At 45.4% G+C, this 15,590-nt stretch overlaps 1 protein-coding gene across 4 annotated transcripts in view; it reads left to right on the forward strand.

The window, feature by feature from the left end:
* LOC132833735 (endothelin-converting enzyme 1-like) overlaps positions 1–15,590 on the forward strand; it is a 317,482-nt gene that overhangs the window by 172,196 nt on the left and 129,696 nt on the right. The gene's annotated exons all lie outside the window — the stretch shown is intronic.

A 15,590-nucleotide genomic window follows, 5' to 3' on the forward strand; every position in this document is an offset into this window, starting at 1 on the left:
AATGACGAGAGAATACATGGTGACTAACTCCGCAGATGATTCAAAAATAGATAGGAAAGTATGTTGTGAAGAAGTCATAAGGAGTTTCATAGAATCCTTCAGTGTGGAAGTAGGCCATTCAACCCACAGCAGCCCTCGGAAGGGCATCCCACCCAGACCCAACCCCATCCCTGTAACCCTGCATTTCCCATGGCTAATCCACCTAGACACAATAGGTCATTTAGCATAGCCAGTCCATCTAACCTGGACATCTTTGGACTGTGGGAGGAAACCAATACAGAAACAGGAGAATTTGGAAATGCCGCACAATTACCCAGGGGTTGAATCGAACCCAGGTCCCTGGCGTTGGGACACAGCAATGCTAACCACTGAGCTACATGCCACACAGTTTGCAGAGATACATAGGTAAGTCGAATGGGCAAAAATCTGGCAGGTGGATTATAATATGGGAAAATGAGACTCTTCTTTTACTTTGACAGAAAGAATATAAAAAATAGGGTATTACTTAAAAGTGGGAAAAAAACTCCAGAATTCTGAAGTCCCAAGGGATCAAGATGTTCTAGTAAATGAGTCACAAGAAGCCTGCAATCATGTGGGCTAATTGGATTCTCTTCATTGGTACAAGAGAAATTAAACTAGAGAACTTAAAAATGTGCTTCAGTTCTACAGGACTTTGGGCGAGATCACGTATCAAATACTGTGTGCAGTGTTGGTCTCCTTATTTAAGGGAGGGTGTAAGTGCATTGGGAGTGGTTCAGAGACCTGCAGTTGTTGGTGGCATGGTGGCTCAGTGGTTAACACTGCTGCCTCATAGCACCAGGGATCTGGGTTCAATTCTACCCTTGGGTGATTGTCTGTGTGGAGTTTGCATGTTCTCCCTGTGTCTGCATTGATTTCCTCCCACAATCCAAACAAGTGCAGGTGAGGTGGATTGGCCAGGGGAAATGCAGGCTAATAAGGTGGAGGGGAGGGGGTCTTTGGTATGGACCTGATGGGCTGAATGGCTGGTTTCCACACTGTAGGGATTGTATGAATTAGTGGGTTATCTTAATGAGGATGGAATGAGCAGGCTGGGCTTCCTCCCACTGGAGTTGAGAAGAGAGAATGGAGACCTGATTGAAGTGAATGGTCTTGACAAGATGGAGGTGCTATTTTGAAATGAGAAGCTTCAAGGCTGAGATGAGGAGAAATCTTCGTTCTGAAATGATTGTGTGAATTTGGAACTTGCTTGCAACTTTTTTCAGACAAGTGAATCAAATCTATTGGGGGATAAGGTGGAAGTCAAAATACAAACAGATCAGCCATGACCTTCCTGACCAGCAGGGCAGGCTCAGGGTTTCATCTGTGTGTGTAAAACATTCTCAGTGACTGGATGTGGAACAGGAGATTTTCAACTTGTGGTCATGGTGTCAGGCAGCTGTAGGTTTCAGGCTGCAGAAAGAGTTTGATTTCGGTGGTATTGAAGGCGGCCCAGTCGTATCATTTGGAAACCAGCTGGCTTGTAATTCCTGGTCTGCTTGCCGCAACAAACATGGCAGTAATGTCACCGGCACGATAATCCAGAGGCCCAGGCTCTGGGTCATGTATTCAAATCCCACCACCGCCATTGATAGAATTTGAATTCACTTAATAAATCTGGAATTGGAGACTCACCTCCATAACAATGACTGTGAAAATATGGGTCATCTTCTATATGACCCATATAGAAGTTCACTAGGTTTAGTGTAGTGTGTTCTTTTACAGGTTAGAGTTTACAATGTAATGTAATTTCAGTGGGAACAAGAGATTTAAATGCTTTCAGTTCATGGCACGAAGTCCATGAATCCCCTAACGTTTCCTTTCCATTCCCTGGTGAGAGGAATTGGTGACATGTTTCCCAAGGCGACTTTCCTTCACTGACCCCCCCCCCCCCCCCCTTCACTGACCCCTCCCCCCTTCATTTCTTGCCACAAGGCTTCACACCTGAATGTTAATGGAAGTTATCCTCATCATTTTTTGACATCAAACCAAATGGTCAGCCATCTTAGTGGCTGCCTTTGTTGGAATCGGAGGTTTGTTAACGCGCAAGGAATCCCTGAAGCTCACACCTTTCATCTTACATCCCCCCCCCCCATTACTTCCCTCCCAGCAGAAGCACAGTTCCATGGGCACAGGGCCTCAAGGAATGAGGCCGTGCCACGTGACTGACCCCAGACTTTGCGTGTCGACCCATTATGTGGCATCATAATCCTGCTGAATCCTGTCCTTATCGAGGCTCGAGTTTGCTCCAGCAGGGACCATTGATTAAAGTTCAGGACAGGGAACCTGGACAGGAAGGTGCCTTGGGCAAAGACCGATTGTGTCAGCAGCTTTGCAATGATCCTTAGGTCTGGCACAAACCAGGAATTGCTCCTGGGGGTGTTCAACTCACCATCCCTTAGCACGAAAACTTTCTGCAGATCATAAAGTACACTTTATAACTTAATAGATTGCACTTTTGCTTTAAGAGATTAGATTTGAATCAGTGATACCATTAAAACATTCTTTGAACACAGGAGATGGCAAACAAGGGAGAAGCTTTTCACCAGACAATATAAAACCTCGGACTATTAGTGACTAATACAAGAGATGCTGAATTTTCTGTATGGATTCACGTCTTTTGGGAATACAGTATGGCACACATGATAGTGCGATCAAATCTCAAGGCTCTGAGGTAATTTGCTCGAGGAGTGGACACAAGGATAATATCGAAGGGTTGAGCCAGTTCCATAGCAACATCAGAAAGGATTAAAATAAATCTAGATTGAAATAAGTTGAAATCAATAAAATAAATCCTGGCAGGGCAGGCAGTAGTTGGTGGACTTGAAATGAACTCCGTTGAGGGTGGAAGGGCAGTGGAGCTGAGCTGCTCCTTCTTGAACCTGCGTTGAGATTGACTTGTCTTCATCGGAAAAGTGAGGAAGGCCAAGGAGAGGGGAATCCAGGCGTGAGTGGGGCCGGGAATTCAACAGACCTGAAGCTGGGCCTCGTATTGGAACAGAGACATTTTTTGTAAAAAGGTGAATATGGAGGATTTATAGAAGCATGGACTGTGATGTCATTTGGATTAGCAGACAGAGCAGATTAAAATCCCCAAGAGGTGACACCTAACACCTAGTCTCTGTAATAATGTCCATCAGATGACAGGAACCTGGAACGAGTTGGTAACACACAATGAATTACATCTTGGTCCTGACAACAGGCTCTTCTAGTTAGACCAAGAACGATTATCCTCTACTGCACTAGACCAAACAGGCCTGGAGGTTTCTACACTTGAAGAGGGTGTTCAGTAACTCTGAATCTGAGCAGCAGCTCCTACAGTGCTGTGAGCCAGCCCTGACTAACAGCAGTGGTCAGCATTAACTGGAGGTCACTCGGTCTATGTCTAGTCACCCCGCTGCAGGAGGGACAGCATCATGACCAGACGAGATCTCTGGAAGGGGCGATTGGGCCTTTGGACAGTGTGAAGTGGGAGGTGGAAGGACAGCTGCAGCAGCTGTGGGTGGGCAGCGTGTATGGGACTGACTAGAGACTGGACTACGACATTTTGGAGGGAATCGTCCCTCAGAATGCTGTTATGTGAAGATACTTGATTGAAGTGAGAGGTTATAAAGAACTTAATTGGACGGGATGGGAAGATGGGCTTTCCACTTTGACTGCTCAAAGTAGGCAGTTGTTTTCAGGAGTGTTTTTCTTTTCCTTGTGTGTCCCAGATGATCCTAAAGGGAGCGACGTTTGGTTCAGTAGGAGGAAGAGACAATACATGGAGCAATGATCACCTGATGCCAAGCACTATGCACAGGCACGTTGGCAAACTGAGCTAAAGGCAGACTGAGGAGACACATTGTTAGAAGGAAGCAAAATGGTTTTACTGCCAGCATGAGACTCTGACAGCTGAAGATAGTGCACCAGAGGGACAAGACAGTATGCAGGAACAAGGTCACAGGGGGAGCAATGTTGGGAGGTGCTATTATCGCTATTAATCCAGAGACCCAGGTAATGTTCTGGGGGCCAGGGTTCAAATTCTGCCATCGCAGATGGGGGAGTTTGAGTTCAGTAAAAATCTGGAATTAAGAGTCTCCTGATGACCATTGTTGATTGTTGGAAAAGCCCATCTGGGTCACTGATGTTCGCTCGGGGTGGAAACTGGTCTGGCCTACATGTGACTCCAGACCCACAGCAAAGTGGTTGACTCTTAATTGTCCTTTGCATAATTAGGGATGGGCAATAAATGCTGGCCCAGCCAGCTATGCCCGTATCCCATGAATGAATAAAGCAAAAAAGTGAGGAGCACAGGCTTTTCTGGTTAGCAGCAAGCAGAGGCAGTTCAAGAACCCACTGGAGTTTAGAAGAACGAGACGTGACTTGATTGAAATTCTTAGGGCACTTTACAGGTTCATTGCAGAAAGGTCGTTTCCCCATGTGGGATAGAGTGGGACTAGAGGGCATCATCTCAGAATAAGGGATCACCCTTTTAAGCCAGAGATGAGGAGGAATTGCTTCTCTTGGAAGGTTGTAAATCTGTGGAATGCTGTACTGGAGAGGGATGTTGAGGCTGGGTCATTAAGTATATTCAAGGCTGAGATAGATTTTTAGTCAAGAAGGAAATCAAGGATTGTGTTGGGGTGGGGTGGGGGAAAGAGCAGGAATTTGGAATTGAGGATTATCAGATTTCATTGAAGAGCGGAGCAGACTCGATGGGCTGAATGGCCTGCTTCTGTTCATATGTCCAATGGAAACAGAGCAACACCAGTTCTACTCGAGCCAAGGATTTCATACCCAAGTCTCCTTTCAGTTTTTTTAATTGCTATTCAGAATTCCAGGCAAACACGTAGCCACAGCCCTATAATTGTTCAATTGTAAATATGTTTAACAAGATTTAATAGCATGCTGATTGTGATTCAGTGGTGACACACTCTCCTCTACATTACAAAAGCACACAATAAGTTCCAGTCCAGTGATGTGAGCACTGCACTGCATTCACTTTGTCACTGCAAAGTGGATTTGCCTGGTTGAGCGGACCTTCAGTTCCCCATAGCAACACCTTGACCAATCAAAGTTGGCATTCCTGGTGTGAATTTAAACAAAAACTTGGCAGTTAACTATTCCGTGGTGCATTCTCCAAGGCAATGCCTCTACCAATCAGAGTCCAATTTCCAAGCAACCAGCATCCTCTTCTGAAGCAATATCAGATAGAAATTGTTGGTCTCTTTCGGATTTGGCATTCTTGCGATTCTGTCCTGATGAAAGCAGATGGAAACCTTCAAGAACATGTGTTTTTTCTCAGCAATGCTCAGATTGACATTTCAGTGCACTATTGAATGCCACACAGTCAGGGGAGTCAGCTGTCAGATGAGATTTCAAACTGAGAAACCCTCTGAAGCCCGTTTTATGACTCTTGGTAACTTGGTGAAACAAGAAGCCTTTACTAAAAATAAAACACATGAGCTGTGCGTCATCATCTTGTTTGTGGGATGATACTGTGCACAGCTGGGCTGCTGGAATTATGTGACTGCCCTTGAGAAGTATTTTCACTACGAACTGCTTTGGGATGATCTGAGAAGATCCCCTTCCCCTTTGCCCTGTCCTTTTGCTGTGCAACACTGTGGCTGACACTGAGTGCAGTGCACACAGAGTGCAACCCTGTCAGAGGTGCTCAGCCTATGAATGTGTGTGGTCTCTGTGCCCCTGCCTGGCACTTTGATAACCTCTAGCCAAAGCGGATGAACTCGCCATTTCTCACATTGCCACCGTCTGGGAGCCAAGCTGAGTGATGAGATGAGGCAAAAGGTGTTCTCTAAGGGTCTTCAAATATTGGAACTCTCTGCCAGCAAAAGGGGTGGGTGCTGAGTCCTTGAATGTTTTAAGACAGAGGGGAGATAGATTCTTGTTCAGCGAAGGGGTGACAGGCCATTGGGGGGGATTTGAGGTTACAATCGGATCAGCCACAATCTAATCAAATGGCAGACCAGGCTCAAGGGAGCAAGTGGCCTAAGACTGCTCCTTGTTCATAGGCTCATGCACAGTGGCTGCCTCCAAAAGACCACTGGTTATATTTTAGTAGACAATATCGGCTCTCGGAGATCACAAGTGTGTGAAAGGTGGTAAGACTTTTATAGATTTTACTAGGTACACCATAGAAAGCATCCTATCCAGATGCCTCACAGCCTGGTATGGCACCTTCTCTTCCCAAAACCGCAAGAAATTATGGAGTTGTGAACACAGCCCAGTCCATCATGAAAACCAGTCTTCCATCTATTGACTCCATCTACACTTCCCACTGTGGGCGGCACGGTGGCACAGTGGTTAGCACTGCTGCCTCACAGTGCCAGAGACCTGGGTTCAATTCCCGCCTCAGGCGACTGTGTGGAGTTTGCACATTCTCCCCGTGTCTGCATGGGTTTCCTCCGGGTGCTCCGGTTTCCTCTCACACTCCAAAGGTGTGCAGGTCAGTGCACACATGCTAAATTGCCCCTAGTGTTAGGTAGGGATAAATGTAGGGATATGGGTGGGTTGCGCTTCGGCGGGTCGGTGTGGACTTGTTGGGCTGAAGGGCCTGTTTCCACACTGTAAGTAATCTAAACATCAAAGAACCCCCCCCCCCCCCCCAACCCATTGATACATGCTACCACCCTCTTCCAATGGGCAAAGGATACAATAGTTTGAAGACAGGTACCAACAGATTTAAGAACATCTTCCCTGCTGTATTCAGACTTGTGAGTGGACCTCTCATATGTTAGAGTTGGTCTTTCTCCGCATCTTCTCTGTGGCTGTAACAGTATCAAAACCGAAATAATTGTGGATGCTGGAAATCAGGAACAAAAACAGAAATTGCTGGAAAAACTCAGCAGGTCTGGCAGCATCTGTGGAGAGAAATCAGAGTTAACGTTTCGGGTCCAGTGACCCTACTTCGGAATTGTAGCACTGTATTCTATTCTATTACTCTGATGGACTTATGTAAGGTAATGATTTGCCTCAGATGAACGCAAACAATACTTTTCACTGCATCTCAGTATGTGTGACAATAATAAAACCATATGGAAGAAAATTCTTTTGTGTTTCCCTCACTATTGTTGCATCCTTAAAGACCTTTCCAGATTGCTTTTCCATGAAAGGATGATCTGAAAGAGGCCTTTATTTGGTTTAAGAATAAAAGAAATAAGCAGGGTGAGCCTTGAATCAATGTTGGCATGAACCCCCTGTTACTGCTTCCAAACCCACCTGTCCCCCCGATGGGAGGGGGAGAGGGTGGAGAATTGCCTGTTGAGTTCCTGATGCAACATTCTAGCCGTGAGATTGGAGATTAAAGCGAGCTTGATCCTGAATCGTCCCTTTGGGCCCAATAAAACAACACATAGCGCACAGAATGCAAGTTCAGATGTAGTCATGCCTTTCACTTCTGCAGGAAGTGCAGACTATAGAAAAACAATGAACATTCTGCAGATTGGGCATTGGTATTTCCTATTGTTTACTCACTGGCTCCAGACACAACCGAGATGCCAAGTGACCAGAACATTGGCATTCGGTTCCTGATGAAGGGCTTATGCCCGAAACGTCGAATTTCCTGTTCCTTGGATGCTGCCTAACCTGCTGTGCTTTAACCAGCAACACATTTTCAGCCGCATTCGGTCATTCTAACCAGTTGAGGATATGCAGAAGAAGAAGCCAGTGTTTGCTACAAGCCCCATTTCTACAATTCGGCCCTTCCCTCAACCCCGTAGTCCACTTCTGTTTTTACTTACATTACGTTCCGAGATTTAATGCTAAGTGGGCCAACATTTAGTGTTTTGGATGCGGTAAGTGGTATATGCGTTTGCTTTCACCTTTCAACCTCCTGTAGAACTTGCCCAGCACACAACTGGGAGGCAGCAGGTCCTACCACTTGCCAAGTTAGTCATTGTTCAGCAATCAAGGTATGTGTTTTATAATCAAACTGTGTGCTTTCTGGGAATAAATAGGAATACGGAGGGGGAAGGAACTGGTCACAGGCGTCTGGGAGTCTGATGCCTTTCCCCTATTTATTTAATAAAAGAGCAACCTGAAAACCAAGGACTCAATATTGAATGTAACACTGGCAGCAGTGTTACCAAAATTAAGAAGTGTAGAGAAGCCCATTTGCCCCATTGCCCCCATGCCAGCTGTCCAGTCACTCTCTCCCTGTGCTGTGTGCCTAGAGCTCTGCAAGTTGTCTCGAATATTTATCCAGTATCCTCTTGAAAGTTATTATGAAATTTGCTTCCTGCACATTCTTACTCAAAATCATCAGGACTTGTATTATGGAAGTTTATTGCTTTCATTTCCTCTCCAATTCTGTTACTGTTCCCTCAATTCTGTTTCCTCTGGTATCTAATCCTCCTACTTGTGGAAAGGGCTGATCCTTAACTGCCCTCATCAACGTGAAGCATCTTTCAAATATACTCTTAACCTGTTGTGCTCTGAGGAGAACCTCCTGTGTTCCCGTAGCCTCTGGATCTAACTGAACTTGTTCATTATCCCCTGATACAATTGTGATCAACTGGATGTGCACCACACAGACACACACACACTCACCTACACACCCTCACACCCTATACATCCACACCCCCACACATGCCTACCACAACATGCACACATCCCCACACACACCCCAACACACACCACCACCCACCCCCACACACACCCCAACACACACACACACACTCACTCTCACACCCTATACATCCAGACCCCCACACACGCCCACCACAACATACACCCCCACACACACCCCAACACACACACACACACACCCCACCCCATACATCCCCCCACCCCCCCAACACACACACACACACACACACACACACACACACGAAAAAATTGCTGTGTTGGGGTCTAGCAAAGTGTTAAAATTTTAAAATAGTAGAACCAAACAAAGTTTAAAAATCACATAACACCAGGCTATAGTCCTTAACCAGGAGTAATGCTCCAAAAGCTAGTGTTTCCAATTAAACCTGTTGGACTATAACCTGGTGTTGTGTAATTTTTAACTTTGTACACCCCAGTCCAACACCAGCATCTCCAAACGACCAAATGAAAGCTGTCAACATCACCCTCCCCCCTCCCCCCACCCCACATACCTCCCCCAACCATCCCCCTGAAGATTTAACAAACCAGGGACAGAAAGTCAGCCTTGCTGGATGTGGGTTAGCAATTTAAACATTGTTTAAAAAACTGGCAGCCTGTGTATAATCTGCTTTCCAAGATTAACTCTTGTTGCTCCGATTTCCCAGACCTTGGAAAACTGAAGGGAAAAGTCACAAGTGCCTTTAAAGCAGTGCTTGTGGATTGAGAGCTTGTGGGAATGAGAGGATCTGCTTTCTACTCCGCCCCTCCCAAGTTCACTTTCTTCCTTTTATTAATTCCTTCTCCCATGTTCTGCAAATGGATCCCCTCTTACTGGAGCTGCAGCCTCTCTCCCCCTTGGCTGCAACCCACTCTGGAGGATTGCTTGTCTGGCTGGAAGCCGAGACAGTCAATGGGGCTGACATCCGGTCAGGAAGCCTGTCAGAAGTCAACACTTCATCAGCTAGAAGGAAAGACTGGACCCCTACGTTTCCTGAAATTCCTGGAGAAACTCAGCAGGTCTGGCAGCATCTGAGGAGGAAGAAACAGCTTGTTTTGAGTCCACTGACCATAGGTCAAGTGCATTGAGTATATGGTTCAGGAGGTCATGTTGTGGCTGTGCAGTACATTGGTTCGGACACTTTTGAAATATTGTGTGCAATTCTGGTCTCCCTGCTACAGAAAGGATTCAGAAAAGATTTACAAGAATGTTTCTGGGATTGGAGGGTTTGAGCTACAGGGTGAGGCTGAATAGGCTGGGACTGTTTTCCCTGGAACATTGGAGGCTGAGGGGTGACCTTATGGAGGTTTGTAAAATCATGAGGAACATGGATAGAGTAAATAGACAAGGCCTTTTCCTTGGGGTGGGAGAATCCAGAGCTAGAGCTTTAGGGTGAAGGGGAGAGATTTAAAAGCAGCCCAAGGGAGAGTGGTATGTGTATGAAATGAGCTGCCAAAGGAAGTGGTGGAGGCTGCTACAATTACAACATTTAAAAGGCATCTGGATGGGTTTATGAATAGGAAGAGTTTAGAGGGATATGGGCCGGATGCTGGCAAATTTAGGATATCCGGTCGGCATGGACAAGTTGGACCAAAGGGTCTGTTTCCATCTTGTACATCTCTGTGACTCTCCCTTGGTGCTGCCAGATCTGCTGAGTTTTTCCAGATGTGTTCCAGAACGTCAGCATCTGCAATCCTTAGTGTTATTACTCCAGTGTTTCCTGCCTGAACCTCTTCGATCAAGATTATAATCTCGTTGAGCTCCCAGCACTGTTTCAATCAAGGTTCAGCCCATCTCTCCTGTTTCTGTATTGACGTTACTCCTCAAATATCAATCAAACCTGTACCTTGTGCTCCAGCCTTATTCAATAGCCATATCATCTCTCAGGTTTTATGCCTTTAGCATGGATTGTACTGGTTAATGAAATAATTCCTGGCAGCGTGTGCAGTTCAGGTTATGACGTTGTATGTAATGGTCCCTCGAAGGCAATTTATATTTTGGCTGAGTTTGTTCTAATTGAATTAAACCTGACTTGGACATTGTGTGTGTGTATACTGCTTCCAATAACTCCATGTTATCAAATTGCAATGATCTGATCTTATTGTTTATTTCTATATCTGGGCCATCAGGTATCAGACAGGAGCTGATCAGCTAGGGATACCTCATTCTTAATCCTGTGGCATATTCCAGTTAACTCCCGTTCTGTAAAATTCCAGTCAGCAATTGTTCTATTACTCACTTCTGACCTGCAAATGACTTCAATTCATTACGTTCCTTTATTGTTCTTTGACGACCCGTTACAATATTTGGAATATTTGAAGGGTGCAGTACTGGGCAATGACCCTAAATGGTAATGGCTTGTGATAGAATGATTACTAAGCTTAACTGTTTGTCTACTCAGGCCTAAAACTCCCAGACAATGTTTTTATTTCCCCTCATTCCTTCCAACCTTAGTCTGTTTCCACTGAGGTTACTGGCTTTCAGCTCACTCTGTGATGTACACCACCAGGAAAATAAACAAGAGGAAGCCCTTAACTCTATGTGGCAGAAATGCCATCTCCCAGCCTTTTGGGAAATTTGAGCCCCCATACCCTGGATTCTTGTTCAGCATCGATTGGATAATATTCAGGCACAGTAGTCTTGTATTTTGTGCTCGGCCCACCAGCTGGATTTCTGATCACATTGGCGCTTCATGCTTTTCTGTGTTTACTCCGTGCATAGATGTCAACACCAAGTCCCACACAAGCAGATTGCCCATTTCCAGCGGAAGTTTCCTGGCTGTCCCCTGAGGTGATACATAGAGTCATGCAGCAGTGAAACAGGTCCTTCAGCCCAACTCATCCATGCCAGCCAGTTTTGCTAAACTGAACTAGTCCCATTTGCCTGTCTTTGGTCTCTAAACCTTTCCTATCCATGTACTTGTCCAAATGTCTTCTAAATGTTATGATGTGGAAGTGCCAGTGTTGGACTAGGGTGGACAAAGTTAAAAATCACGTAACTCCTGATTATAGTCCAACAGGTTTATTTGTCACAACCATCTGATGAAGGAGCAGTGCTCTGAAAGCTAGTGCTTCCAAATAAACCTGTTGGACTATAACCAGGTGTTGTGATTTTTAGCTTTTAAATGTTGTAATTGTACCAGCCTCTACCACTCTCTCTGATAGCTTGTTCCATACGTGCACCACCCTCTGTGTGAAAAAGATGCCCCTCAGGTCCTTTTAAAATCTTTCCTCTCTCACATTAAACCTATGCCCTCTATTTTTGGATTCCCCTACCCTGGGGAAAAGACCTTTGCTATTCACCCTATCAATGCCCCTCGTGATTTTATAAACCTCTATCAGGTCACCTCTCAGCCTCGATGTTACAAAAAAGCCCTGCCTATCCAACCTCTCCTTATAACTGAAACATGATAAGGACACAATTCTTGTCATCTTGCTATAGGAAGGATGTTATTAAATTGGAAAAGGTGTAAGAAAGATTGATAAGGATGTTAATGAGACTGGAAGGCTTGAGTTGTAAGGAGAGGCTGGATAGACTGGGACTTTTTTCCTTGGAGTTTAGGAGGCTATGGGGTGACCCAGATCTTGGTTTAAGGAGGTGGGTGTAAAATGGAGTCAGGCTCACTGCTCCCAGAAGCAGATTGGAAGGGGCTGTCATGTTCTAAGGCAGGTTGTTCAAATCTCCTGACTCCATTCCCTTGGTTTATTAAACAGTGGATGTTCCAGTCCTACTCCCTATGCCAACCCTTGCCAATTCATGCCCTCCATCCACTCATAGAGCTCCCTCCATGCCAATCCATGATTCGTCATCCCAATGACTCTTACAGCCCCTGTGCCAGCGTGATGCCAACTCATGACCTCCAATCCATTTCCACCTGCCCTTTTAAGCACTGACACCAATTCACTGAGTATTTACCGTGGGCTATCTCAGGGACCTGGTGGGATGAAATGAAGTTCTAAATATCTGTTATGAAGTTCACTAAAATAACACATTCAAGATGTGATTTAAATCTCTTCAAGAACTTTAAACCCTCGTCAGAATAAACCGATTTATATTCATAGCCCCTTGTTAAAGACAGCTCATTCTTCAATAACCACTTTGTGCCGACAATCAAAATCTGGACTTACATTCCCATTGCTACCCGCCGCCCCCGCCCCCCTTGCCCAGTGATACAGCCTGCAGATACTGCTGTAATAGTAACATTTGGGATTATGTAAGCCCACAGCTATTTAAACCAGCAGAACAGTTTGTTTTTCAACTAACAGACACAGGCAAGCAGTTCACCTCAAGTTTTAAAGGGCTGGCCATTTGAGTACATAGAACATTCCAGCGCAGTACAGGCCCATCGCCCCTCGATGTTGCGCTGACCTGTGAAGCCAACTTGAAGCCCATCTCACCTACACAGTTGCCATTTTTGTCCATATGAATATCCATATGAGTAGCTCAATTGTTCAACAGACCCATCCAACCTTCAGGGCATTTACAACTTCTCTAAAGACCGGCAAGCCCAAGATGCAGGATTGATCTCTAGTTTGAGAACACATTGGGAGTAATTTTCTGCCTCCTGTCAGCAACTGCACTACCCCTCCCCCCGCCCCCTCAACCCTTCCGACTCATGGTCACGACTCAACTAGGAATACCCACCCCCCTGTCACCCTTTCCGACAATCCAACTGGAATTGCCTTTTCTCCCAAGTGTGACTCTCATCTCCACCCCCAGGCCAGAGTCTCCCTGACAGCCTTGTATTCCTGGACCCCGCCTCAGGTTTTATAAACGCCTTGATGGGGCAGCTGTGGAAAGGTGTTTCCCCTTGTGGGAGGGAGTAGGACCAGCGAGGTTCATCTCAGACTGAGGGGTCATCCATTTAAGATGGAGATAAGGAGGAATTTCTTCTCTTGGAGGGTAGTGAATCTATGAAATTCTTTACTGCAGAGGGCTGTCATGCCTGGTCATTAAGCATATTCAAGGCTGAGATAGACAGACTTTTAATCAGGAAGGGAATTGAGGGTTGGGGGAAAAGAGCAGCAAAGTGAAGTTGATGGTTATTAGGTTAGAAATGATTGTATTGAATGGCGGAGCAGACTCGATGGGCTGATGGCGTAAGTATGCTTTTTAATCTTATAGGAGGAAAGTAGGCCTCAGATCCCAAGAAGGGAAGCATTTTACTTGAAACGCAAGGCCCCCATTTGGCCCATCATCCAATCAGCTTAAATGTCAAACAAATCAGATGTTGGATTGAAATCTCACTTGATAGAGACGCAGTGTAATATTATGAAATTTCTTACCTTCTGCTCTCATCGAACATTCCTATCTTGAAAAAAGCCAGTGTAATGCTGTCAGTGCCACGCGTTGTAGTAACACAGGGTTCCTGCAGACTGATATCAGAACTGGGATCAATGCACCAACTTGTTTATATCTGAGGAAGAGCTTATTTTAAAAAAAAGCCTGCATTCACATATTACTTGCACATCCAGAGGACACTGAAACTGCTTCAATGTTAATGATGTACTTTTTGAAGTGCTCTGTTACTTTAAAAGAATAACAAACAGTGCATAGCAAGCTAGCTAAAACTTCAATGCGTGAAATGGTGTTTTACAAATGATTTGTAAGGGCTAATGTTGGTCAGGTCATTGGTACTGTACATGTTGGATTCTGCAGGATGCCTTAGGATGAATGACAATCGCCAATTCCTATTAGTAGCAGTCCACATTATAAATGGCAAATGGGGAAGGCTGTCCACAAGCTGACTTCGGCAGAAGAGAGCCTCATTCATGAGAAACAGTGAAGGTTTATAACATAACACTTGATAGCTAGTTCCCTTGGCGGGAATTTTCCAATGGCCTGACAGACGCTATTATAGCATGGATTGGATTTGGGTGGGGGGGTCCCGAAGAGATGCTCTTGTTTTGGCCTCACCTGAAGAATTGTATTCAATTGTTGGCACCCGGCTCATAATGGTACATGTGCCTTTGATGGGAGTGCAGCATAGAATTGGCAGAATGAGTCTTGGACTGCTGTGGGTTGGATATTTTTAAAGCACTTTCCAAATCCTCGATCTTTACTGACTGGAGGAAGAAGAGCAGCAGGCACATGGGAGGACCATCACTCCTAATATCTCCTCCATGCTGCACCAAATATATCACCGTTCCTTCAGTGTCGCTGGGTCAAAGTGCTGGAAATCCCTCCCCAAGGGCATTGTGGGTCCATTTATCCTGATTGAACACCAGTGGTTCAGGAAGGCAGCTCACCACCACCTTCCCCAGGACAGTGAGGGATGGGTACAACCATATGATGCTCACATTCCCATGAATGAGTAGCAGGAAAAACTATGACAAGCAATCATGAAGCCTTAGGTTGGATTTTCTGGAGTTTCGAAGTTTAACGAACAACTTGTTCAAACTTTTCAGTGTTGAAGGGACTGTTCATTCTTGGGATTCTACATCTAGGGGACTTGGCCAAAAGGATATACATGGGTTTTTCAGGATTCAATAAAATTATTCCATGTGGAGATGGAGAAATGGTTGCCATTGGCAGAAGGGACTAGAATTGAAGGGCATCTACTTGAGGCGAAACACAAATGCAGGAGTACGAGGAAACCCTGTTTAATGCAGCTTGTGGTTAGGAACTGACTGAATGAAGCAATGAATGATGATTGACTGTCACTTGTACTCTGCAATGAACGTCACTGTAAAATACAGTGAGAAGCTTCAATTGTTGCCCCAATCTGGTGCCATTGTGAATAGACTAAGCATAAAAAGATATAGCTGAAAGAGAAGCCATCTTTGTTCTGGCATCTCCACCATGAGCCCTGAGCAGGCTGACCAATGACACCTGCACTGCCATCCTTCTGCCACCTTCACCAGACCCACCAGAGTCGCGGTTTTTCAGGGCCCACCTCACCAACAGGCCGCTGATGCCAGGTCCCATGCTGGACCTACACTCGCCCGGCAACCACTGGATGACAGTGCTTGAGGGCTTTCCATTCTTG

Source organism: Hemiscyllium ocellatum, chromosome 37 (genome assembly GCF_020745735.1).
Source record: "Hemiscyllium ocellatum isolate sHemOce1 chromosome 37, sHemOce1.pat.X.cur, whole genome shotgun sequence".
Taxonomy (NCBI): Eukaryota; Metazoa; Chordata; class Chondrichthyes; order Orectolobiformes; family Hemiscylliidae; genus Hemiscyllium; species Hemiscyllium ocellatum.